Source organism: Physcomitrium patens, chromosome 19, assembly GCF_059467195.1.
Source record: "Physcomitrium patens ecotype Gransden chromosome 19, ASM5946719v1, whole genome shotgun sequence".
NCBI classification, from domain to species: Eukaryota; Viridiplantae; Streptophyta; class Bryopsida; order Funariales; family Funariaceae; genus Physcomitrium; species Physcomitrium patens.
The window spans coordinates 14,770,440-14,796,133 of NC_143428.1; the positions used below are offsets into that span (position 1 = coordinate 14,770,440).

The 25,694-nt window shown below is 37.3% G+C and overlaps 1 long non-coding RNA gene across 1 annotated transcript in view; it reads right to left on the bottom strand.

The window, feature by feature from the left end:
• The window catches only part of LOC149987408 (uncharacterized), a 69,544-nt gene extending 44,648 nt beyond the window's left edge, over window positions 1-24,896 (bottom strand). The window contains exon 1 of the long non-coding RNA XR_016498588.1: window positions 24,692-24,896. This is a non-coding gene — a long non-coding RNA (uncharacterized LOC149987408). The remainder of the gene's footprint in view (window positions 1-24,691) is intronic.
• Window positions 24,897-25,694: the final 798 nt, after the last annotated feature.

The following is a 25,694-nucleotide window of genomic DNA, read 5'->3' on the forward strand; positions in this document are numbered from 1 at the left end:
CAATCGATTTTGCGGTAAAATGTGATAATCGACTTTTTGAATTTCGATCTGAGAATCATTCACGGGAACCTCAACGTTATCACTCAATGGCAACATCAACATCTTTGCCAAACGTACATTCGGAAGTAGAAGACATGCAAATTGACACGGTACGTTTTAAACCTCTAACTGAACAAGAAAAGATTCGTCGTCGTCAAGAAGGATTATGTTTATATTACGGAGAACCTAAGCACACTGCTCAACATTGTCCAAAGAAACGACGCAACTATAAAATGAGGGGTACGACGGTCAAAGAAGACAACATGTCAGAAAACGGATTCGTCCAACTACAATAGGGACCGTGCAGCTGGAACCTTGTACAATTCCTAATGAAGGTCCTATCCTCTCCTCAGAATCCTCTCCTTGTTTTATAATAGACTTATATTTAGGACCTAAGAATTACAAAGCCTCTACTTTATTAGATTCGGGAGCCTCAGCATGTTTTTTAGATGAACAATTTGTTAAAAGTCGTAAAATACCCTTTGTACAGAAACCTAAACCAGTACATGTAGAAGTCATAGATGGTCGTCCCTTGTCTTCTGGAGATGTCACTCATGAAACTCATCCTATAAAAGTAACAATAGACGGTCATGATAGCTACATAGCTTTTAACATAATTAAATCCCCATCCAATCCAGTTATTTTAGGTTTATCTTGGCTAGAAAAATATAACCCTCGAATAGATTGGAATTCGCGTAAACTTGACTTTTCTCAGAGTGTTATTAATAGTTCTACCAACCAAGTAAAAAATTATAAGTCTAGTATAGTAAAACCCGTACTGATAGGTGCAAAAGCATTTATACACGCAGCAAAAGAAGGATCAACTTTTGCTATTTATGCTGCACCTATTTTTGAAAACGTAAAGACTTCAAGTGGCATTCCAAGTCAATATCAGGAGTATCAAGACGTTTTTGAGAAAAAAAATGCAGATATTCTTTCTGAGCATCGTCCATATGATTGTTCAATCGACCTCAAGGAAGGAACTCAGCCACCATTTGGACCAATTTACAGTTTATCGCAAGATGAGATGGCTGAACTCAAGACATATATTGACGAGAATTTAGCAAAGAATTTCATACGCCATTCAAAATTTCCAGCAGGAGCTCTAATTCTATTCGTAAAGAAAAAAGATGGATCTTTACGAATGTGTGTTGATTATCGAGGACTCAACAAGATCACAATCAAGAACAGGTATCCATTACCTTTGATATCAGGACTCCTTGACCAGTTGAATCAAGCTAAGATCTATACAAAAATAGATCTAAGAGGAGCATATAATCTAGTACAGATCAAAGAAGGAGATGAATGGAAGACTGCGTTTCGAACCAGGTATGGACATTTCGAATATAATGTCATGTCCTTTGGACTCACGAATGCACCAGCTGCTTTTCAACATCTCATGAATGATGTATTTCGTGAATTCTTAGACAATTTTGTCGTCTGCTATCTAGACGATATCCTGATCTATTCCAAGAACGTCGAAGAACATGAAATACATGTTCGTCAAGTATTACAAAAACTTAGAGATGCAGGATTGTACGCCAAGATGGAAAAGTGTGTATTTCACACTACTCAAGTTGACTTTTTAGGATACATCATTTCAAATGATGGCCTCATGATGGATTCTAAAAAAGTCCAAACAATCGTGGATTGGAAGATTCCAAGGACGGTAAGAGATGTCCAATGTTTTTTGGGATTTGCCAATTACTATCGGATCTTCATCAAAGATTTCTCACGAGTTGCAGCTCCACTTACGCGCTTGACTAGTAAAGATAAATTCCAATGGAATCAAGAAGCGGAAGCAGCATTTGAAGCCTTGAAGACATCGTTTGTCTCTGCACCAGTCTTATATCGTGTTGACTTTTCCAAGGTATTTTTTATGGAAACGGATGCATCAGATTTTGCCTTGGGTGCAGTTTTATCACAAATGGGAACAGATGACAAACTCCATCTGATAGCTTTTCATTCAAGAAAATTCTCAGCAGCCGAGATCAATTATGAGATCCACGATAAAGAACTTCTTGTGATGGTGGATTCCTTTCAAGAATGGCGTCATTATCTAGAAGGCGCTTCTAGTCCAGTCACTGTGTATACAGATCACAAGAACCTCGAGTATTTCATGTCAGCACGCGTGTTGAATCATCGTCAAGCTCGTTGGAGTATGTCTTTGTCAAGATTCGAGTTCATTATCACTTATCGGCCAGGAAAACAACAAGGTTTATCTGATGCCCTATCTAGACGTTCTTATTTTGCACCAAAAGAAGGAGATGCAGCTTTTGAGCAACAAAGAACGGTCCTCTTGAAACCGGAGCAATTTCATCTCCGAGCAATGAAATCAACATTGACTGTTGATTCAACTTTTCTCAAGCAAATCCAGTCCAGTATGTCCTCAGACCCTCTTGTTTATGATATCGAGAATAATTCTTCCAAGTCTCATGATCCTTCTAAGTTTGAGTTCAAGAATAATCTATTATATTTTGAAGGACGCCTATATGTTCCAGAAGGAGAAGCACGTTTACGTGTTCTTCAAGCACGTCATGACTTTCCAGCAGCAGGGCACTTTGGATATAATAAGACTTTGGAACTCATATCAAGAGATTTTTGGTGGCCACAAATGTGGAAGTCAGTCAAAGACTTTGTACAATCATGTGATATTTGTTCAAGATCAAAAATTCCTCGTCATCGACCTTACGGACTTCTTCAGCCATTACCTATACCAGAACAATCATGGTCTTCTGTTTCTATGGATTTCATCACAGATCTTCCAAGCTCAAGATCTTATGATTCTATATTTGTGATAGTAGATCGTTTCACCAAGATGGCACATTTTGTGCCATGTACAAAATCTATCACAGGTGAAGAAACAGCTAAGCTTTTCATTGATAATATCTATCGCTATCATGGATTACCTAAAGATATCATATCGGATAGGGGAACTCAATTTGTGTCAAGATTTTGGAGGACCCTTTTCAAGATTTTAAAAGTGGACATAAAGCTATCTTCGGCTTTCCATCCTCAAACTGATGGACAAACAGAGCGCGTAAACCAAGTCTTGGAGCAATATTTAAGGTGTACTATCAACTACCAACAAGATGATTGGACAATCCTTCTGCCATTGGCAGAGTTTGCTTATAATAATACGGTACATTCTTCCACGCAACAAACATCTTTCTTTGCCAATTATGGCTATCATCCACGACTTGATACTTTTGATTTTTCAAAAGTTGATAATCCTGCAGCAGAAGATATGACAAATCGGTTGTCAGAGTTACATGCAATAATGAAGACACAATTGAAGGAAGCTCAAGAACGACAAAAGATAAACGCAGATCTATATTGTAAGGAGCAACCACAAATCAACGTGGGTGATAAGGTATGGCTACTTCGTCGCAATATCAAGACTACTCGACCTTGTGACAAGTTGGACTATCGTAGGCTTGGCCCCTTTTTTGTTTCTGAACAGATCAACCCAGTTGCATATCGGTTATATCTACCGGAGTCAATGAAGATCCATCCTGTATTCCACGTATCTCTTCTTGAACCATATAAGACAGTGAATATACAAGGAAGAAGACAAATGCCACCGCCTCCTATAGAAGTAGATAATAATGAAGAATTTGAGGTGGAAGAGATATTAGACTCAAGGCGGCGCCGAAATAAGCTGGAATATCTTGTTCATTGGCGCGGATATGATATTAGTGAATGCACATGGGAGCCATCCAGGAATCTAGCAAATGCATCAGCTAAAGTCAAAGTTTTTTATCAACGACATCCATCAAAACCAAGATGAAAATCTCTCTTATAAAAGAGACAAGATTGAGGCAAGATAACATTCAATTTCCTATCCTTGTTTGTAACTTCTTTACATTTGTGACGCAAATTAGATGGAGAGCCAACAACCAGCGGATTCAACTCAAGAACCTTCGTTTGCTTACCTGCCGGATGAGACATTACGATTGTCACAACCTTCGAGACGACGCAATCGAGATGAAGATCTTCAAGAACGACATGTTCTTCCTCGAATAGATGGTGAGATACAACGCGTTTGGTATCACGATTTGGGAAGGGACTCCCGATGTTTGGTGATTTTGCTAGAGGTAGGAACAACTCCTGATGGTGTTCCGAATATTCTATTCGAAGGAAGTTATGAAGGCCTCAATAATGATCAAATAACTGGGTGGTCTTTCCGCCCTAGTATGGGACACTACCGATGGTTGAGAGGCCCTATCAATCATCCTCGAAGAGAACAGAGATCAGAATATGTGGCGAATATAATTCGTCGCATCATAGATTTCCTCAACATATGATGACCGCTCCTCGTGGAACTCGTCTCTAGAAGGGGGGGTAATGTCACGGCCATAATCATGTAAGCTAATAATTACATATAGAAATAGGTAGAAGTAAGTAAAAGTAGATAAAAGTAAGTTAATTGTATAATATTTAATATAGAAGCTTCCTAGAAACTTCCTAAACGCTGCTTTGACTTCATAGGTGTCTTTAATTGACTTTTTGGATTAGAAACGTGGTCAACAAGTTGGCCATGTGCCACACATGTTGTTAGCTTGAAGATCAAGCTAACTATGTGGCCCACACGTAGAAAAACTTGCCTTGTAAGTCAAGGCATGTGTCCTACAAAGTCAACACATATTGAAGGTCCTATAGAACGTCGCCACGTAGCCCCTAGTTAGATAGTATATATAGAGACAAGAGTGAAGGCTTCTTCACTCTTGTCAACTCCTTTCTTGCTTCTAGTCTAGTTTCAAGGGTCTCTAGTTTTCTTGTATTTTGGCAATAGCCATTCCAGTTTCTTTCTTAATATACATATTTCTATTTTGTCCTATTTCTTTTTGAGAAAAGTCTCACTTACTCTTTAGCTTTCATCGAGTTCTTGTCCTTGACATCGAGGCACATTGACAATTGAAAAAGGTCCGGACAAGATTGTTCTACAGATGTATCCGGTACAATATGATGGAGAATCTGAATTGCCACAATCAAAATTTACATCGACCAACGAGAGTCAATCGATTGAGAAAGATGCTGATACTATAGGTTCACCAAAATTTGGTGTAGGACAAAATACTTCAACTGCAAAGGTAGGAGTCTATCAATGTGGAGGTCCGAGGGAGTACTTGATATACCTGACGGACTTGGAAAACTCGGATTATCTTAGTATTGATTGGATGACCAAATATGATGTGCACCATGTTAGTGCCCTGGATACAGGATTCAATACTTCGTACTTGTCAAACTTACCGACTGACTTTAAACCAAGGTGGGGATTGAAACAGAACATCGCCATTGAACTTTTATGTCAAACTATCAACTTGGCAACCACAGGAGAACTTGGACAGTATAGGTAACATATTGTCATTATCACCAAGTAGTAAAAGAATAGGAGTGGGGCACGAGTTAAAGTCATTTTGTGGTGTTGTTTTGGATTGGTTGGAGTGCCATTTTCTTGTATTTCTTGTGTTTTTGAGAGTAGTAGTTCCATTTAAGAATTAACAGTGAGGAGTTGGACATAAGTGTCGATTGAAGATGTTCTAGAATGGATGAGTTAGCAGCAGCAACGATTGGAACTTCAGGATGTCCAGATCCTGAAATTGGAAGCTCAAGTCCATGGACTGGGTGAGTATAATGAAGATCTTTCAAATCAGTTGAGGCAAGAACCGATGGAAGGATTGGAGAAGGACAAAGATTTGCAGTTGGAACCGGAATCGGTGGAATCAATAACAGATAATGTGGCAATTGATTAATTAGATAGGCCACTGGGATTGTAATTTTTGTAGATTTTTATTAGATAATTTTTAGATAGGTATCAATTGAGTGTTTGCGAGGACATTGCACAGTTGAAAGTGGGGCTATGTAGAATAGATATTAATTCGTTTTTAAAAGATATTGATAAAATATATTAATAGTCCATGTAATAGGAAATTCAGGATGATGGATGAGTGATTTAGTTATTAAAAGTGGTTAATTACAGAATTATGGTGAGTATCTGGAGAATCAAGAGAAAGTATATAGGAGTTCTAGAAGTTAATTAAGGTGCCATCACTGTGATAGTTGTGAGCCGGAGTAAGCTTGGTGCTACCTCTTTTCTTTTGTTTGTTATTTTCTTTGAATAAGAGGATTGAGAGTTTCTGAATATTGTGAAGTGAATTATGGAATGGAAATGTGATTGGTATTATTTGAGAAGAAGAAAGATTGAATGCTGAAATCTGATTGTAATTCAGCAGAGAAAATGAGTTTGTGTTTGTCTGAAACATCATAATGAGAATGATAGTTTTGTGTGAAGAATTCCAGTGATTGGAATGAGGGTAATTGTGTGCTGAAAGCTGTGAGGGCACAGTATTACAGTTGGAGATTATAAGGGTGAATATATTGGTGGAAATAGCAATTATTGATATGATTGAATTGCTATAAGGAAGAGACCGATAAGGTGAAGGAGGAGATTATAGTTTCCTTGCGTGTTCAGATATTGAAAATAGAGACGATACATTCAGGAGGTAATTGATTGTGTGATCCTAACGTGAACGCTTAAGTAACTAGTCATTTTTTGTGTTCGAATCTCCCTATATGGGTTTATTTCCATTAGATTAATTTGGAATAAGTAAAACGAGCTATCACAATATAGCATTAGAGAAATTACCAAGAACACTCATAGAAAATTTGGTTAATAGACCAGTGTTTCCTTTGAGGCCGTATTGCGAGTGGGAGAATTAAAGAATTGGATACTCTATTGGATATATTTCCAATAACAAAAGCTACGAATTCCATCAAAATTGGATTCTATAGAGTGGCATAAATTCAATAAGTACAAATTTAGTATATTTCAAAATCCATCATTTTCACCTCCAATTCAATCAAATAATATAGTAAGGGACAATAATAGCAAATTAAAAAAACTTGAAAATTCAGAACAATCAATTAGGAGAGGTGTCAATTGTTTTGACAAAAGATTAAGTGAAACATTATTCTCTTCAATGGCGATTGATAGTCTTGCGGTTTTAATAGTAGTATAAATGGGTGACATGAGTGATCGCACAACGAGCATGACTCCATTACTTACTTTTAAGGGTTTTTTGGCTACGGATCCCAATCAATATTTGTTTTAGTTTCTACTATCATGTATAGCCAATAATAAGAATTGAAGATATTTGGTTATAATGGTTGCTAACAACTTTGAAGGGCACACCATTTAAATGATACAATCGCCAACTAGTGGATCAATATCTCAATTAAAAAGCATTGAAGAATGTATTTTTAATCGATTTTTGCCCAATTGGTTTTGAGAATCTACTTCGAAAAAGATTAATGACTAGCAAAATAGGTCCAGGAGAGGCAATGGAATCATACTATGGTTGTGTGGCAGATATACTCTGTAAGTGGCCAAATTACCAAATTCTAGAGGCTTTTGTATTATCCATATTGCACCCATCCAAACTAAAAATGTTTGTAAAAGAGGTTGAATCAAATATAGTAATTGCATTTATTAATAGAGCCAAGGTTTGAGAGGAATGTTATTATGATCAATTTTTAACTGTGGGTGCCATGATGATTCCAGTTCAAGGCAGCTATCAAAATCCAACTTAGAATGGATCAATGGGTAGATATCCACGGATGTTAGAAAGAGTGGCCAATTCTAGTGCCAATATTCAAGGGCCAGTTAATATCATGTCATTGCAAACTATACCATCGAGTGTGACAACAGTGTATGTTCCATATTTTTTGTATCAATAACAAGCGTTAACTACGATAGAGTTACCATTAATATCAGCTCTAAAAGATTCTAATGGAACCTTGTTATTGAACTTGATGAAAAAAATGAAAGAAATGGCCGTTAATATGGCCAAGGATAAGGAGAAGAGGCACAAGCCTACCAATACTAAGACCAATGTATGGTGCAATAATTATAAGGGCCACGGTCATTTGATAACAAAATGTCCTTCACCCTCACAAATGATGGATCAATGTACATTTTGCGGAAGAAAGCACTTAACAGCTAATTGATAGAATTGACAAAGACAACAATAATTTAGTAATTAGACCATGATTCCATCAACTCAGTAGGAAGTCAATTAAGTTCAAATGAGAAATACGTTTGAATGGAATGGAAATCGATCTAATTAATAAAATTGAGCATTCAACAACTTTCAAAGTTCCAATTTTAATCGAAAGTCTGCATTAAACTTCGAGAACTATGATAAGAAGCAGCAAAGGTATGAGCAATATGCTCCACTGGTATCATCAAATCAAGTACCTTTCGTACTGATGAGACAACTAGGATTATTTTTTAATCCTACATGGAACAAGCATAGTAGATATATACCAGAGGAAACACCAAATATGCTTGATGGAGATGCAAGAAAAGGAACGAAAAAATTTGAATTTATCAGGATTTTTGGAAACTTAATGCAGCCACGAAGAAAGATTACTTCCCATTACCTTTCACGGATAGTATATTGGATATCATAGTAAGTCACGAATATTATTTGTTCCTCAATGGATTTTCTAGGTATAATCAAGTTCAAATTGCACTGAAAGACTAGCTCAAGACAACTTTTTTTACAAATTGGGGCACATTTGCTTGTCGCGTGATGCTTTTTGGATTATGCAATGTCCCAGCCATGTTTTAGAGAGTAATAATTCAAGCCTTCAAAGACTATCTCCAGATATTTATGGAAAATTTTTTAGATGACTTTTATGCATTTAGTACAAAACAAGATCATTTTAGTTGTTGAGGCAAATGTTTGGCTCAGTGCGCTAAGTTTGGAATATCGTTGAACTCAAAGAATTGTCAATTTGGCATTTCGACAAAAAAATTATTGAAACATATCATCTTTAGCTATTGTATTACTATGGATCTTGACAAAGTGCAACATATAATGAACTTACCTAGACCAGAGACAATCTCCAGTGTTCGAGGATTTGTCAGCCATGTCAGTTATTATCATCACTTTATCTGTTCGTTTGCAGTTATTTGTCAACTTTTAACGAACTTATTGAAGAAACCTCTATCAGATGGGACTAGTATGCTCTGGACCATGGAATGTACTATGGCCTTTGAGGCATTAAAGTAAAAATTGGTCTCTGCTCTAATATTGGTGGCACCTCGTTGGATGACGTATTCCTATGTATACATTGATGCATCCAATGTGGCTATTGGATCAGTGCTAAGTCAGAAGGATGACCAGGGTCTAGATCATCCTATCTATTATATCAGTCGGTAATTGGTGGCTGTCGAACGTAATTATACTACTATTGAACGCGAAGCATTGGATATGATATACTCGATTCAGAAGTTTCAGCACTATTTGCTTGGATATCCATTTGTATTTTATGTGGATCATGATGCCCTCAAATTTATGATTAATAAGCCTCAATTGAGTGAGTGCATTACTCGATGAGTATTACTTCTATACGAATTTAATTTTATGATTATTGTACAACTTGAAAAAAAATATGCAAATGTTGATCATTTATCTCGGTTGTCGAATATTTTTGGCAACGAGCCTATCCTTGATCCTCTTTTTAATATCAAATTATTTGTGGTGGATGTGATATCCCCCGAGTACAGTGAAATCATTCAATTTTTGATCTTCCACTCTTTTCTCCCGACTTTCCCCGATAAGCTTAAGAAGCGACTCATTTTGAAGAGTGCCCCGTACACGATGATTCACAATGCTTTGTATAAACAAGGCAAAGATGGCATTTTAAGACGGTGTATCTTTCCAAGTGAAGTACAGTGGATACTAGAGGATTGCTATTTGGATAGATATGGTGATCATTTTGCGGGCGATAACACTATTTGCAAGGCTTTAATTGCAAGATATTGGTGGCCCACAATGTTTTCTGATGCATACCAATTTGTTCGTCGTTGTGATTCCTATCAACAAATGGATCAATCCACAGGCACTTCAGCCATGCCATTAATACCATCTTGGCACAGACACTTTTTAAAAAATGGAGTATTGATTTTATCAGTCCCATCATACTAGCATCAAAACTGGGCTAGAAGTGGTTTATTTTAGTCGCCATGGACTATGTAACAAAATACATAGAGGCTATTGCTACCCACCACGATAATGCCAGTACGGTGGCTACTTTTTTTTATGAGAATATTATAATTTGATTTGGATATCCGAAAGAATTGGTAAGTGATCGTGGCACCTATTTCATAAATACTACCATAGCCGCCTTAACAAACACATATGAGATTAAGCATCAAAAAACTACTCCATATCATCCTCGCATAAATGGATAAACAGAAAAGACCAACAAAATTTTCTGCAAGGTCTTGACTAAGATAATTTTGAGGGCGGGTGCCGATTGAGAGATCAAACTCTTTGCGGCTTTGTAGGCGTATTGTACCACATATAAAGTAACTGCCAACACTACTCTGTTCCAACTAATTTGTGGGTAAGAAGCAATTTTACCTATGAAGTTGGAGATTCAAAGTTTATAAATTACCTTGGATGAATGTCTTAGTGACAACGAGTCATTTCACTCTTGGTTGTCAAAATTGGAAGAATTGGATGAAATACGAGCTACAACTCTTTTCAACATGGAAGCCACTCAAAGACGGAGGAAGAGTTAGTATGATAATAAACTACGTCCAAAGATTTTTATGCCCAATGATTTGATATTTATAATATGATTGCCGATTTTCTCATTTTTTGGGCAAATTTTAAGTTCGTTGGTATGGGCTGTATCAAGTGATTGAAGGCTTTTCTAATGAGTCTGTTCAATTAGAGGATTTCATGGGCCATCGATTGAGTACCCGCATTAACAAGAATCCATTACGGTTATTTAATACATTAAATCCGGGACGGATTTTTATTTTTTTGGAGGAGGTGATTTTGAATGGACTCATGATAGACTTAGGTATGATATAAGTGCATTAGGGTGTAGAGGCGGCTAAAAGAATAGTTAGTAATTATTAATGTGTGAGATGAGACGGAGGTAAAAAATGGACAATATGGGTAACATGTTGTTATTATCACTAAGTAGTAAGAAAATAGGAGTGGGGCAACAATTAGAGGTCATTCAGTGGTGTCGTTTTGGGTTGTTTTTTTTTTGAGATTGACATTTCTTGTGTTTCTTGTATATTCTAGAGTAGTAGTTCCAGTTAAGAGTTTGAGAGAAGGAGCATCATGGTAATTGAAAGTGTAAAGTGAACTACAGACAAAGAGGACAGTGGCTAAAATGTGAGAGCTAGACACCCATCAAAACTACCTTGTGTGATAATTGTTATCAATATAGAGCCGATAAAGTTAGATATTTGTTGGATGCCAAGAAGAATAAAATACTTTTAGAATGCACAGTTGTTCCAATTTTTGCACCAGTCAGATTGTTTACCATCAATTAATGTATCATTAAAGGAGGAATATATCCTAAATTATGACCCGAAGGATGGATTGAGTGTTATACAAGGATGAATTATCGAGATTGATGGAACAATCCTAGAAAAGGTGTTATTTCTTTTCATTAGAGAGATTGCGATAGGAGTTGATGACTCAAGCGACTTCAATCTATGAAGATATTTCAAGGGAGGTATGTTGGCTTTTGAGAGGAGCCAAGGTTGGCAGACTATTGAGGTAATTTCACTGGAACTTATGGAATGATTCTATTTTGTGGTAAAGTGGTTAAGATTGTACCAACATCCTACATATATGTCCAAATGGTTATTGTATGCAGTGGTAGTGGCGCTTGAAGGGATAGTATTCAATTGAACAACTTATATAGCCACTCGTATTCATACAGAGATAGGAGCCAAGTGGAAATTGGAGAAGTTCACATATTTGATTTGTTCCAATTATGTCTATGGTGTGATTGCATACACATTGCATCAAACACCACCTATAGAGAAAATCCAATATCAGTGCTAGTGCCTCCACAAAGAGAATAAAATTCGTTGGTATAGAATGTTAATACAGCAAATTGTGATTGTCATTTTACTTATTCTAGAAGAAACCTCCTAGAATAAACCCGTATAGAGAAATTTAAATACAGAGAAAGACTAAGCGCATGAGTTTCACTTGTTAGGATCACAGAATTAATTGTATTATGAACCACTAAAATTCTAAGAAATACTACAATGCTTCCTCCCAGTAACAATATTCCTTCATCAATTGATAACAACAATGTGCAATCCTGCACTCTCAAAAGACCTCTCAAAAGTCAATAAATTTTATCCAACAACAGGAATAATAGACTTCACTCCAACCAATTTGAATTCACATAATTCCTGTAATCATAGACTTTGTCTGTCAAAACACACACATACAACTCTCAATAAACAAAAATCATAATCTTCCATCCATAATCAATCTTTCAATAACTTTTCATATAATTCAATCACTCAGTACTCCAATTACATAATCAATAATTCATAAATCAATCTCTGATTTATTCCACAGACTCACTTCTCAGTATTCAGAAACTATCCATTATTCTTCAACAATAAAGAAAATAAAAAAAAAACAAAGAAGAAGCACCAAGCTTAACCTCGACTCATGACTATTATAGTTTGGCATTTTCTTCCTCTCTCTCATCCTCCTTATACTACCTCGAGATACCAACTCCTACACTATGGATGATAACTACTTTTCATGACTATTCATCCATTCTACTTGTTGAACCACCTTTCTAGCAGTTATCTATCCCTGTTTACACTATACACTAGATATCTACATTCTGAAAATAACTACTTATTTTACATACCTCCACTCCTAACTATGCAACGTCTCCACAAATACAGTATTGATAAACTAAAACCATTTTTTATTTTTTTTTATTTTTTTATTTTTTTTAACCGGATTATTCAATCTCTTCAATTTCTGGCGCTGGCTCCATTTGGTCTTGTTCCAATACTATATCTTCTTTCTTCGACTCGTCTTGAATCTTTACTCTTAATTGAGCTATTAAATCTTCATTATACGCTCCCAATTCTTGAACCTGAGCTTCCAATTGGAGTATTCTGGCATCTTTAGCTTCCAGTTGTTGTTGCTGTTGTTGCAATTTCTCTTTTAATTTTTTAATTCTTACTCTCGTTGAGGTAGATGTCTGTGACTGACCAATACTGATCAAATCACTCTCCAATTTTGTTACTATTTCCTTCAAAATAATAATTTCTGTATATAGCTCATCCGTTTTGTTTCGATATTGGTCATCCAATTGTTTCTTTTTAAGCTCCAATGCCTCCTTCTTCTCTCGTTCCATCTTCAATTGAGCGTTCATCTTTTCCTGTTCCAATCTATATGATTTACAAATTTGTAGTAATTCTAGCCTTTGATTTTTCAAGTTATGTTGAATTCTTTGTTTCTCCTTTTACTAGTTTTCCACTCTCTCATCCAATCCATCCTTCACTCGCATCTTGGATTCTGATTCTACCTTGATGACTTGTTCATGTTCTCTGATTTTATAATTTTACTCCAATATTGTTTTCTTGCTCGCTTCCACTTGTCTTTTTAAGCTACCTTCATCTTCGAGCTTACTCATCGTAAGTTGCAGTTGGAAAATTTGATCCAATATAACTTTCTTAAGATTCTACCCTTCCGTTACACCCCGTTGAAATCCTAATTGGTTGCTTTCCTTTGGAACTGGTATTGGTGTTGTCATCTCTATTATTGGCCGAATTGGAACTCACTTTAGTGTAGATATTGGTCTTGCTTTTCGTTGTCATATTATAAATACTTACAGTATGTAAAAATAAGTTAAAACATATTATATGTTGATAAATCTAGATGTATGTTAGAGTGGCTAGTAGATTAAATTAAAAGGAGTTGGAATAAAAAACTTTACTTTGTTTCTTTATTTCTTTTGATTTTGACATTAAATATATATATATATATATATATATAGGACCTAAATGTTTAGTATAAAGCCTTGGGAGAAGGTAGAAGCCTAAAGATGAAGATTTAAACTAATAGGAGGTTAATTGAGAGGGATGAAACCAAAGCATGGTTGGATGAAGGTAGAAATAAGGATCTTCATCCCCATTGGTCGAAATCCATGTCCAATGGACTTTTAGGAGGCTGCCCGCGACCTTGATAAGGGTTTCGGCGACTTAAAAGAGGTCATTAGGAAATCAAAGGCAAGGGTTGTAAAGTTTAGGATCTTGGCTACAATTTTTGTGCAAATTTTATAGGGTTTGGAGTTAGGGTGAATAAGTTATAGCCGTTTGAAGTTAAGGTGTCAATTTGAGACCTACTGTTACTCTATTGAGTTTAAGAGGAGTCTTACGGAAGCTTTTGGAGATCGGTAGGTGCGGCTGGAAGAGCAACTTCGAGACATACATTTTATGTGAAGAAAATTTTGCATTTGGAGTTTATGTGAAGGAGTTATAGGGAGTTAAAGACAACGCATTCAAATCAAAGGCAGTAAGTGAGTGGTTTTGTTCAAAGTAGTGTTAGGAGCCATAACTTGAGTTTTCGAACGAAATTTTGGCTCAAACTTTGGAAGAATGTAAACATTTGTGTTAAGAAGCTATCTATATAAGTTTCATGGCATTTGCACGTACGGTTTGTGAGATATGAAGAAAATTGTGCGCGGGTATATAAAGAATAGGGTTTGAAGCGATTGTTAGGGTTTTGAGGATATCTCAAGATCTGCGACGAATTTGCGGTTGAAATTTGTTGTAAAAATTAATAATAACATATCAGTACTTCATGTAAATTTTTATCTTGTTTGGACGGTTGGATCAAGAGTTATGAGCTGTTGAGGTTCGGGTGAATTTCCACATAAGGATATACAAGGTTTTAGAGTACTTCTACCATAATTTGGGTGTTGTTGGTTATTTAAGACTTAAGTATTTGGTGTAATTGTCCCAAAAGGAAAAATTATAAATATAAAATTAGGGTTTCCTTATTTTACACTTGATTGAGCTATTAGTGACAGCCAAAAGCCCAGCGCTTTCTTGAGGCAAAACCTCTCTACTCTGACACCGTTCTGCTGCTTTACTGGATTTTTCTACTTCATACACCATTACCCCTAGACTAACTATTCCCGTTTGTAAACTTAGAATTACTGGTTGAAATTCTTGTTTCAATGTATACTCAATCACTGAGTTTACATAATTAGAACATAATAGTGAAGCAAACTTTCTTGTCTTCCACTTAGCTCCTATTTCTGCATGTATCCTTATGGCCACATAAGCTGTCCAATTGAATACCATGCCTTCCAATGTTTCTATCGCGGAAAACAGTAATCACTTTGCCATATAGGTGGTATGCCGATTTAATGCTAACCACTTCTGAACAAACCGCATCCATTTTATAAGTTCGGACGTAAGTACCTCCTGGACCTTCCATCCTTGATTTCGCTTGAGAGACAACATTCCTCTTTTGAAGTAGCTTCCTGGCTTGAAGTCATTTGATGCATCTCGTCCCACCTCAAGCTCTCCGGTTTGTAAATGCAAGACCTTGTGTAAGATATTCTCATCTATGCCAATAAGGACTCCTCTTACTATACTCGAACCATCTTCTAGATCATAATTTTCTAGATATTCTACTACTCGTTCTACATCAATTAGTGGTAGTTTATTCGACCCTCACAAAAACGTAAATAAATGTGCATTTCTAAAATCTTTTTACCTTTTCAATGATTAACAGATATCTAACTTCATCGGTTCCGTATTGGTGATAACTACAAGAGACAGCGATTCCAAATCGCACTTAGAAAGTCATATTGCGATGATTTTCCAATTGTTTTGGTGCTCTCTTCACTCTTTCTATCGACATGACGAAAATCAAACTCTCAATACTTCCTCGCGCTAATACTACTACTGATTACTATCGTAAAGCTTATAGTTCAAAGCACAATGTCTGAAATTTACAACAATGAAACCTTCTATGAATGCCCCACTCCTAACTGCTTACTTGAGGTCCGAATCAAGAATGTCTAATCTAGTATACCTTAATCTCAAGTCTAATCAAGAATGTCTAATTTCTTGACTAGTCAATTTCAGTATCCAAAACTAACCATCAATCGTTTCTTAGCTATCATAATCTTTTCAATCCTGTCGGGTAATCATTATTACAGAGACTCCCTCCCGCCACTAAGTAAATCCATCTCGGATTTATATATAATATAGACGTAACCGGTTCCCATTAACACATGTTGTGAAGTGGATTCTCAAAAAATCTTCCAATTGAACTGAAACATTAGAAAAACCTTCTACCACCCGATATGGCTCATGCCATCATACTTAAAATTTATCGAGAAAGTTGTTAAAGTGGCTATCATAAAGTAGCACCAGATCATTGGACATAAAATATTTTGGCCGTAACTTACTGTCGTATTAATTCTTTCTACGGCACTGCATAGCTACCATGATCAAGAAAGCCATAGCCCGAGCTTCATCCAATTTCTCCAATTGAACTAACCTATATTGAAGAGATTCTCTGTCTTCCATACGTTCATCCAACGTAATTCGTAAACTTTGGACTTCCAATTTAATTGATAGAATTACCTTCTGATCGTATACCAATTGAAATAGGATAGAATTAGTAGTTACTTTATATGTAGTACGGTATGCCCATAAAGCTGCAAACAATTTAGTGTCCCAACCGGTTCCCACTCCTGAAATAGTCTTTGTTAAGATCTTACATAGGATACCGTTGGTCTTTTCTAGCTGTCCATTGGCTCGTGGATGATAAGGTGTAGTTTTGTGGTGCTTGATCTCATACTCCGCTGTTAATGCTTCAATTGTTGCATTAATAAAATATCTTCAGCGATCACTAACCAATTCTTTTGGACAGCCAAAACAAGTGATAATGTTCTCATATAAAAATGTTGCTACGATATTGACATTATTAGTTTTCGTTGCCATTGCCTCCGCCCATTTGGTGACATAATTGGTGGCTACTAGAATATAACGTTTATGTCCATTTTGAGAGGCAGGTGCAATTGGTCCTACAAAGTCAATGCCCCATTTTTTGAATGGTGTTTGTATCAAAATTGGTACCAATGGCATTGCAAAAGTTCTAATAGGGCGATCAAAAATCATGACCAATGGGCTTTGAAGAGGCTGCCCGAGGCCAAATTCAGGATTAGGGTTAGTTTCTCAAGGCCATTCGAACTTTCGAGGTTGAGGTCAGAAGGTTTAGGGTTTTGGATATGGTTTTGGTGCAAAATTTGTATCATTTAGGGTTTTTATGAAGAAGTTATAGACGCTCAAAGTTAAGGTGTTAGTTTTTGGACCTACTATCCTTCTTTGGGGCATTGCGCACGCAGACAGAGAGCAAACAAAGATCGGCGACTGAAGTTGGAAAGAACACTTTTTTGCCTACAATTAATGCCTACTTTTTGTCAAATTCAAAGCTTTGATGAAGGAGATATTGGCAGATAAAGTTAGCGCTTGGAATCTAAGGGTTGTAAGTAGCTCGATTTACTTGTACTTGTGATTTGAGCTATGTCTTAGATAATTTGATGAGGTTTTGACTCAAAATTTCTAAGATTGTGTATAATGTTGTTATGAAGCTTTCTACATAAGTTTTGTGGAATTTAGAGTTTGGGTTTTTGAGATACAGGGAAAATAGTTTTTGGATGCTTGTAAGTTAGGGTTTTGTGTACCTGCTAGAATTTCTAAGATGCTGAAAGATCGGTGATAGATGTACGGTTCATTTTTGTTGTGATAAGGGTTAAAAATAGCATCTATCTTATGTAGAAGTTTGAAAGAAATTGAAAGGTTGGATCGAGATATATGAGATCCTAAAGTCTGATGTAAAAAGGTCTTTGTGGGAAGAAAAATGTTTTGAAGGATATTAATATATTTTGAGTTTTTATACAAAGCAAAGAGGATTTTTTGGGAGCTAAGGTATAATATGCAAGTGAAACCTGAACTCTCTACAGCTATATACCTGGTGTATTCTTAGATAGAAAATCACGCCAAACGACAGCGCAAAATGTCCTCCACAACTGTCCAAATGACATCCTTCCAAAATTGTACGAACTTCACTTTGAAAGATGTAACAGCGTTAAATTCCATCATGCCCTTATTTGTACAAGGTATCTCCAATCATGGTATATGAAGTACTTTTTAAAATCAGATGCTTCTTTAATTTTTCATTATAGGAAATTAGAAAATTTTGAAACCTTAGATATAAGATCAATTCACCATATTGTCACGGACACAAAATACAGACTTGAAATCTAACAAGAAGTTCAAGAAGAAGTGGCAGAACTAGATTAAACAGATGAGTACAAGAACAACACCAGAAAGGTGAGCTAGAACTCCAAGAGATGTGTTGTCGAGACTGAAGAACTCTTCAGCCTCGATCCCTATATATACTCCTACTTAGGAAGCTTCTAGAAACTTCTCTTCTAGAAGGTTCCAGAGACTTCCTTTCTAGAAGCTTCTAGAAACTTCTCTCTAAAAGGTTCCAGAGGCTTCTCTTTTAGAAGGTTCCAGAGGCTTGTTTTCTAGAAGGTTCTAGAAACTTCTCTCTAGAAAGTTCTAAGGAATATGTCCCTAACATCACCCCCTCCTTTAGCTTCGAGGTCTCTGAGAAGCAATATTGTTGATCAGTACCAACGCAAGAAAATGAAGATTTGTCGCATAACTTCTGCTATGAATTCCAACTGTTGTTCACGAGGCAAGTGGTTCATCGATCCTTGAAGCCAACGGTAATGGCCCACGCCTTCGACTTCTGACCAAGCATGAACTTCCATGTCCTCATTGTGAAATTGTCCTGCAAACACGCCTTCTGGTTGACCATCGTAAGCAGGTTCGATCTCAAATATGATCACCAGTGATCGGTTACTCGGTATCCTCCGTCGTCGTTGTGGTACATGTAGTTCATCATCTCGGGGTCGCCTTCGTGAGCTACTCGGTTGCGATACTCTGACTGGCATAGTATCTATCTCTTGACTATCCATATCAAAAGACCAAACTACGATCTATCTTGGAGAAAATAACTACATCAACTATGAATTTTGCTGGTGCTCTCCCCTTTTCTTATATTGTTGGAAGAACAAGCTTCAGAAAGAAGCTATCATTGAATTGATTTAGGTTTATCGAGATGTCGTTGATGAAACTCTTGTACCTTTTGTGGCGCATTCGCAAGATTTTCAGCTGGCTACCACGTTTACTCATTAATGTCATAGCCGCACCAATGAACAAGATATTCTAACTTTCCCCACCTTTGTCGTGAATCCAATACCTTTTCAACCTCGTATTTTTTGTGGTTCTCGATTTCAATACTAGGTGGCGGACATTGCACTCTTCCAGGAAAAGATGACTCTCGATAAGGTTCCAACAGAGAAACATGAAAGACTAGATGTACCTTCATAGAAGCCGGTAACTCCAGCCGGTATGCCATTGCATTAATTTGCTTTTGGATGATAAATGGTCCCAATCTTCGATAGTCCAACTTATCACATTGTCGCTTGGTCTTGATATTTCGTCGAAGAAGCCAGGCTTTGTCTCCAACTTTGAAAGTAGGTGCTGGATTCCGAAATCTATCTGCAGACGTCTTATAAGATTCTTGAGCGGATTGTAATTGAAGCTTCAACATAGTTTGAAGCTCTGATAGTTGCTTCGCAAATCCTTCAGCTGCTGGATTATTATTTGTTGACGGACTCAATAAATCAAGCTTCGGATGATACCCATAGTTGAAAAAGAATGGTGTTTGTTGAGTCGACACATGGAGGGTGTTGTTATATGCAAACTCGGCTAGCGATAGATATGCAGTCCAATCGTCTTGGTGATAGTTGATGTTGCATCGTAAGTACTGCTCCAAGACTTGGTTCACCCGTTCCATTTGGCCATCAGTTTGAGGATGAAAAGCTGAAGAAAGCTTGATATCCACCTTTAATATTCCAAAGAGAGATCTCGAAAACTTTGACACGAACTGGGTACCTCGATCTGATATGATATCATCTGGTAGTCCATGATATCGATACACATTATCGAGAAAGAGTCTTGTTGTGACTTCACTGGACGATGTCTTCTTACAAGGAACAAAGTGTGCCATCTTTGTAAGCCGATCTACCACGACAAAGATGCTGTCAAATGAGTTTGATGATGGCAAGTCCGTGATGAAGTCCATAGAAATTGAAGACCATAGTCAACGTGGAATTGGCAATGGCTGTAGAAGTCCATAAGGGCGATGTTGAGGATTCTTAGATCTTGAACAGATGTCACAAGAGAAGACAAAATCTTTCACATCCTTCCACATTTGGGGCCACCAAAAATCTCGAGAAATAAGCTCCAAGGTCTTGTTGAATCCAAAATGTCCAGCAGCTGGAAAATCATGGCGAGATTGAAGAACTCGGAGTCATGCTAGTCCTTTTCGAATGTACAATTGCTCTTCAAAGTATAAAAGATCTCCCTCCACCTTGAACTTCTCGTCATTGGTACGTTGCTTGATATCAATGGCTATTGAATCTTTAATGGTCATAGCACGTACTTGGTTTAGGAAGTCAGCATCAAATGATACAATAGTAGCACAAAGTTGAAATCTCTCTGGCTTCAATAACGTTGTACATTGTTGATCAAACGTTGCTTCTCCAGCCTTTGGTGCAAGATATGATCTCCTTGATAAAGTATTGGATAGTCCTTGCTGTCTTCCAAGTCGATAAGTGATAACAAAATCGAATCTAGATAGCGACATATTCCAACGAGCTTGACGCCGATTTAAAACTCGAGCCGTCATGAAATACTCCAAGTTCTTGTGATCCGTATATACGATTATTCGATGTGCAGCTCCTTCAAGAAAGTGACGCCATTCTTCGAAAGAATCTACTATAGCAAGAAGTTCCTTATCGTGGATCTCATAATTGATTTCAGCAGCAGAGAACTTCCGAGAATAGAATACAACTGGATGGAGCTTCTTATCTTCACTCATTTGTGAAAGTACAACTCCCAAACCAAAATCTGAAGCATCAATTTCTAAATAGAAGGCCTTTGTAAAGTCTGGATGTACCAAAATTGGAGCTGTAGTAAATGCTGTCTTCAAATCTTGAAACGCCTTCTCCGCCAAAGGTCCCCATTCCAACTTATCTTTGCATGTTAATCGAGTGAAAGGAGCAGCAACTTGAGAATAATTCTTGATGAAGATCCGATAGAAGTTAGCAAAACCAAGAAAGCATTGTACGTTGTCGTATTACGTGCTTTCTTGCTCAAGAACATGCCGGGCGTCTGGCTGTAGAAGGTAGTATGGAGATTCGCCAATAGTCAAGCAGTCTATCAGTTTTTGACTGCTGGAATATAAACGACTACAAAAATATATCGTAAATCTATACGGATGCCCTTCGATTGCTTGTCGAAGTCCTTTTTGCCCCAGCCGGTAGGTCTCTAGACGTTACAGAGAATCCCAAACAACCAAATCTACTAATCTCCGATACCGCTTTGTACTTATGATCTTGAATCCATTGACAGTCTTGTTAGATTAATCCAATAAATTTCATTCACTCCGCATACTCAATCCTATAGATACCTTTTTTATCCTTCAATCTCAGACGTAACTGGATTTCACAAAACAGCCAGGAGTGATCTCACCCACTTCATTAAAAATCCCGATTCACCATTACAACACTGACTTCAGCAACGATTGCCTCCATCTTCTCAAAACTCTATGAAGAAGAAAAATCCAATTCTCTGTCTTTCCTTCCTCGACCCGAAGCACGAAGCTCCTCTCCAATCCCCTTGGTCTTTAAAAACCTCTCATGAAACCGAACTAGTAACCTTCAAAAAAAAAAAACTTGGAGCTAGCTCTTCGATCCCAAAAAACCTTCCCTCCCCTCTGATCCCTCTTCCCCTAACCTTATCCTCTGAATTTCTTCAATCTTCCATCTTAGATCCGAAATTGGCTCCCATTGTCAAAGCTTAGATCCGAAATTGGCTCCCATTGTCAAAGCTTAGATCCGAAATTGGCTCCCGCCGTCAGAGCTTTCAAAATGGCACAGAGAATAGGACAACCTGAAACAGAATCGAAACCCCGTACTCGGATCCACATTGAGTTGCGTGACCAATTCAGGTCTCATATTGAGTAAGAGGACGCGTAGTAACCTGGATGTTCCCGTAATTATTCTGCATTGGATTGCACGACCAATACAGGTCTCATATTGGATAAGAGGACCCGAAGTAAGACCTGGATTTTCCCGTAATCAGACTGCATTGGGTTGCCCGACCAATGCGGGTTTCATATTGGGTAAGAGGACCCGTATTGGATTCTTGAAATTAGATCCAATTGGCTCTTCAAACCAAGCTCACCCATCGCGTGAATTGGTCCTTTCCCTTCCTGCTGACTCCCATTATTGGAATCGAATGAAGCATTTCAGTATGTCCCAGCTTACTATAATGGGGTGACTGAACCTGACCACTCAGTATTTGCACTGGAGTTGGTCGTTGCTTCCAATATTCGAGGTAACTGAATATTAATAAAAGTCCCTTTTCTTTATATTTTCATGGTATACTCGTATTACAACACGACATCCACCCCCTCTGAACCTGTGCATCCTCCAATATGCACCAATTTACCCAATTGCTGTTTGATTCAGAATATATCCTCTACGTCTTTGTTCTGTTCGTCTTCGTCACCTTCATTATCCAAATCACTTTCATCTTCTTCCTGCAGAATCTCTATACCTTCATTAAGGTCTTCCATATTCATCTCCGCGTGTCTTCGTTTAAATATTTTTACTCGCTTCTCTGCAATTGGTATTTTCAATTTTGTACCATCTAACTCCCGTAATGAGTAAGTCGCATTATCATGAACAGTTGTTACTATATATGGTCCAAACCAACGTTTTGAAAATTTCCGCAAAGTACTATGTTGATTATCCAGACTATTGTCATAAACAAGTACCCAATCACCTTCCTCAATTGCTTTTGGTCTCAATCGATGTTGCTTATCGAATCGCGCCTTGTTTTGTAACCTTGCTCTTTTTAACCTTCCCAATGCTATCTGGACATCTTCCGTTCTTTGCTCCAATTGTCGAATCCTAATAGCCAGAAGTTCTTCTCTTGTCAATCCATCTTCTCATGGTAGCATACTCCAAGTAAGTACCTTTTCTTCAATCGGCATAATTGGTTTTTGACTTGTCATAAGTTCTACTGGCATATATCCTGTCATCGAACTATGTGTTGTTCGATCAGCCCATAATACAAATGACAAAAGCCGTGGCCACTCTTTAACTTTCCTATTACAAGCTTTAACCAATGCTTTCACAATCGGTGGGTGACCGCGTTTGCTTTTTGCATTCCCTTCCGAATTATAAGCAATAGTCAGTGATAGTTTAACTCCATATCTTTCAAAGAACTTACGAGCTTCTTGTGCATTTAATTCTCCACGATCTGCAGTGATTTTTCCTACGCATCCGTAGCAGCAAATGACATCTTCAAGCAAAAACCTACAAATCCTGTCTGTAGATTTTGTCCTCAATGCTCTTCCTTCTACTTGATTTGATAAATCTTCTCGAGCTAAAACCAAATATCTCATCTGTCATAATCCAACCGGCATAATAACCAAATCAACAACCCATTTAAAATGAATAGCCAAAGGATACGTAGGATGAAGACCATCTCGATGTCAGATATTAAAATACGATTGACAGATTTCACATGACTCTACAAATGAGAGCACATCTCGATACATATTTTTCCACCAATATCGTTCCTTGAGTTTAGCAAAAGTAGCCCAGATTCTTCTATGCCCTGCCCATAAACTATCATGAAACTCTTTTAATAATTTTAGTTTTTCTTCTCTTTTGCCTATCACTCGTTGTGGCATCCCAATTCCTTTCTTCGGTCTCTTCCATAAGAATCCATCTCGAAGTAAAAATCCATATGCTTTTTTTCTTATTTGTTTGAATTTTTCTATAGACCAATTCCCCTGCTTAGTCAAAGTATTCAAGTAATGACCAATATCTAATAATTCTCCTTCATAAGATTCTTCAAGAAATAGCTTGTCTTCTCTGTTGAGATTTGATATTGAATAGAATTTCAATCTGACGTCATCAATGTCTTCAACCATTTCGTCCTCCCTCTCGTATCTTGCTCCAGATAACATGTCTGCTACTAAATTGTCCTTCCCAGTAATATGCTTAAATTCTGGATTTAGTGACTTAATATAAGCAATCCATCTCAACATTGCAATATCTAGCGTTGAACAATTAATAATCATTCCAAGAAATGGCAAGCAATCTATTTCAATTACTACTACTGCCCCAATCAAATAGTCCTTTTCAGCTTTCATAGCCGAAACGACTCCCCAAAGTTCTCTTTTGACTTACTAATATGCATACTGACGAATACTTAAAACTTTAGCCCCAAACCGAACTGCAAATCTATTCCTACTAGAATCATCTTGACCCACAGCCCATCCAATGGCAATTGGACTAGCGTCCATAGTAAGAATCACTGGTCTATTGCACTTATAATCAACCTTCCTCAATATTGGAGGTGACATCAATAATTTCTTCAATCTTTGCATTGCCTAAATATGCCTTTCTTCCCATTTAAATCGGTAACCCTTGCGTAACAGTTCATATAATGGATCCGTTATGTGAGCAAAATGAGGGATCCAGATTCGATAAAATACACATGCACCCAAAAACCTGCGAACCTCTATTAAAGAATCACAATCCTCTTTCATCCTTCCAATTGCATCAACTTTAGTCGGATCTGGTTTTCTTCCGTAAGATCCACATAAATGTCTAACAATTACAACCTCTCGCACTCCAAATACGGACTTCATACCCGATAATGTAAGATGAACTTCTCCAAGCCGAGTTAAAATCTTTTCACAATCTTGTATATGATCAACAACATATCTGCGATACCCCCTCGTATCTAAAGTTTCATCCTTGTCTCCTTCTCTGCATCCTTTTATAGGAACCTCATCCAGAAAAGGCATAGTCTTTTCCGGAATAAAATCTCTCAATACCTTATTCATCCCATTCATTATATGCACAACTGAGTTGGTCGCGCCTTGAGGAAGACTGCACATTCTAACCAATCCAAGTGGTGTCCTCATTGTTGTCATATCTCTACTTCCTTCGGCAAGTTGAAATTGATCATAATCTGAATACAAGTCACCCATTGAATAGATCACCCTTCCAACAAACGCCTCAGCAAATTCATCCACAATAGGCCCAATTCCTGCATTTCTGACAGTTACTGCATTAACCGGTTGCATATCTTGAATAAACCGTAGTGACCCATTCTTCTTAGGTATCATAAACCATCGACTAGAATACGGCGAAAATGAGGGTTCCAATATTTTCATCTTTATCTTTTCTTTTAATAGTTCAACCAATTTAGGTAAATGTGCCCTCGGTACTGGAATCGGTCTTAGATTTTAAGGTACATGTGGTACAGTGAAGATAACCATAGGTGTTATAATATTTGGATCCACACACCCAATTTCATGAGATTCGAAGGCAAACGATCTACCTTGTCTAGCCAACATCTTTTTGAAGCAAGTAATTTCCTCCGGCAATAAAAAACCATCAGAACCAATCTTCAATTCTTCAAAAGTCTCTTTAGTAAACTCATGTCCAATACTCACTAGATCTCTTAAACTTGCTTCTTTTGATGCTTCTCCCTTTTGTTCTTTAGAATCTTCTGGTAATAGTCCAGTAACAGGCTTTATCTTCTTATCTGCCGTTTTATATCTCGTCTCTAGTGTGACTTCTGGTGCTTGAAAAGA